Here is a 3069-nt window from a genome sequence, read left to right as displayed (position 1 = left end):
CAACTTCTGAGGCTCCTATAACCCAAACAGCAAGACATTGTACAAACAGACATATCCAGCAAAAGGCCAGAGAAGAAAACCCAGAAAAAAAAATCTACATAGCTGCCGTCAACCAAGGTGCCCAAAGCACACAGTGGGGAAAAGACCGTCCTCAATAAACACTGCAAGAAAAACTGTCAGACCACACGCAAAGAATGGAATTGGGTCTTTATATCACTAAGCATACACACTCAACTCAAAATGAATTAGACTGAGAAACAAGACCTGAAACTATAAAACTTAGAAGAAAGCATAGAGGAGCTCCCTATCATATTGATCTGACCACAGATTTTAAAAATACATAATATATATGAAATCCCTAAAACACAGTCAACAAAAGCAAAAAAAACTAACACGGTTACATCAAACTAAAACCCTTCGGCTTGGTGTAGCAAAGGAAGCAATCAGCAGAATGAACTGGCAACCTATGGGATAAGAGGAAAATCTGCACACGATACATCTGATAAGGGGTTAATAGTGTACACACACATACACACACATGTGCATGCACACACATACACGTATACTCCCTACTTACACATGCACGCACACATACATACACATGCACATACACCCCTTACATACACACAAATGCACATACACTCCCTACACCCACACACACACCTCACACAACTCAATAGCAAAAATCAAGTAGTAACTCAAATCTTAAGAATGGACAAAGGGTGCGAACAGACATTTCTGAAGGAAGACATACAAATGAGCAATAGATGCATGAAAAATCACTCAGCATTTCAAACATCAGGGAAATGCAAATCAAATCCACAATAAACATCACCTCCCCCTTGTTAGAATGGCTTCTGTCAAAAAGATGAAAGGCACAGCAAGAATATGGAGCACAAGAAACCTTTGTGCACTCTTGCTGTGAATGTAAATTTGCATAGCTATTATGGGAAACAGCCTAGGAGACTACCAAAAATTAAAAATTGAATTACCATATAATCCAATTCTACTTCTGGCAAATATCAAAAGGAAATGAAGCCAGTGTGTTGAAAAGAAATTAGTACTCCCATGCTATTGCAGCATCAGCATGATAGCTAAGATCCAAAGCACTATAAGGACTATACAGAGAAACTGTAGTGTATATACACAGTGGAGTAATAGTCTTCAAAAAGAAGGAAATCTTGTCAGTTGCAGTAATGTGGCATAAAACTGGAGGATATTATGTTAAGTGAAAGGAGCTAGACACAGAGAGAAAAATATTGTGTGTTTTCATTTGTATGTGGAATCTAAAAATGTCACACTCAGAAACAGTGAGTACAAAGTACATCAGATCAACTGCCTCCCAGGGTGTAGAGAGGTTATTGGTAAAAGGGTACAATGTTTCAATCAATTAAGAATAGTAACTTTTGTATACTATGATGACTGCAGCTAATAATATCATCCTATATACTTGAAATTTTCTAAAAGAGTAGATGGGGTAGGGCCCAATGCTGGGATTGAACACAGGGCCTTGCACACAGGCAAGCAAACATCTTACCACTGGGCTACATCTCCAACCCAAGAGAACTAATTTTAAATTTTCTCATCTCATCCATATATGTGTGTGTGTACACAGGGTTTATGTATGTCAGGTAAGGATATCTTAATATGCTTGATTTAATCATCCTACAATGAATACATATTTCAAAATGTACACTGTACCCAATAAGTATAATATTGCAAATGGAAAAAAGGAGGAAAGTGTAAGATGAAGTGCTAAAAGGACTTGTTAATTAAAAACCCGGAGCCAGATATTGGGGTTAAAACTGAGAGATCAGAAAAGCAGAAAGAAGCCAGCCATGTTCTTACCACTTTGAGATCCTTAGTAAAAGAGACATACTTCCTGTATACCCGTGCCTATATGCCTTTCTGTTCTGCCATCTCATTTCCTCTCTCCACCCAGCTACATCAATTCCTCTTCCTGCCCAGCTCCGTCATTTCCTGTCTGTTTGTACAGACCTCCAGACCTTTATGGTTAGTGTTGGGATTAAAGGTATGTACCACCACGCCTGGCTCTGTTCCCAATGTGGCCTTGAACTCACAGAGATCCAGACAGATCTCTTTCTCTGGAGTGATAGGATTAAAGGTGTGTGCCACCACTGTCTGGCCTCTATATCTAATCTAGTGGTTCTGTTCTCTGACCCCAGATAAGTTTTATTAGGTTACACAATATGTTGGAAGACACAATATACCACCACATTTCCCCTTTTTTGTCTAAAATAATAAAAGGTTATGACTAATATAAGAAAAACTATACCAAATAAGTATAATAAGTATATACAATATATAAAGTCAAGAATTACATTAACACTATCTAGTCCATTAACATATGACAGATTCAGACAAAAAACTCCAATTATATACATTAACAATATTCAGTCCATTAATGTTTGACAAATTCAGACAAAAAAAAATTCATTATTTATCCTGTTTTGGTGAGTCTAATACAAAGTTTGTATACAATATACAAAAATCCAATCCAATGTAAAATATTTAAAACAAATAGTTCCTTTTTAAAAGTAGATTCAATACTCTACCTTTTTATCTTATCAGGAAAGGAAGGGAAAAGAAAATCCAGGAAATGACCACATGAGCCTTTAACAAAATGGCTAATGTAACACTTTGAGTTTGGTTTCAGGGCATAACTATAACAAATCCAAAACTAGGTCTTTAAAATAGGTACTTAAAGTTTAGAAAGTACTCAATTCAAGATTTCAAAAAAGTGTCTGTTACTATACTCAGTTCAGGAGGTTGGTGACAGTTTTGTATTTCATTTAAAGCTCAAATTCCCAAGGAAGCCCACAAGCATCTCACATTGGGAAACGATTTCATCCCCATAGTAGAGTGTTTCTGGACAAGTATCTATAAATGGCTATCCCTTAGATGACATGCATTCACGGTTCATGTGGCCTACAGCACCCACAATTGTGGATTTCAATGAACAATATTGTTCACTCCACATACTGCTTGCTATCTTTTTGGAATCTCATATATTTTAGAAATAGAGTATTTTTTCTCTTTCAAAATTTT

This window comes from Peromyscus eremicus, chromosome 4, assembly GCF_949786415.1.
Source record: "Peromyscus eremicus chromosome 4, PerEre_H2_v1, whole genome shotgun sequence".
Classification (NCBI taxonomy): domain Eukaryota; kingdom Metazoa; phylum Chordata; class Mammalia; order Rodentia; family Cricetidae; genus Peromyscus; species Peromyscus eremicus.
Note: the sequence above shows the minus strand (reverse complement) of the source record.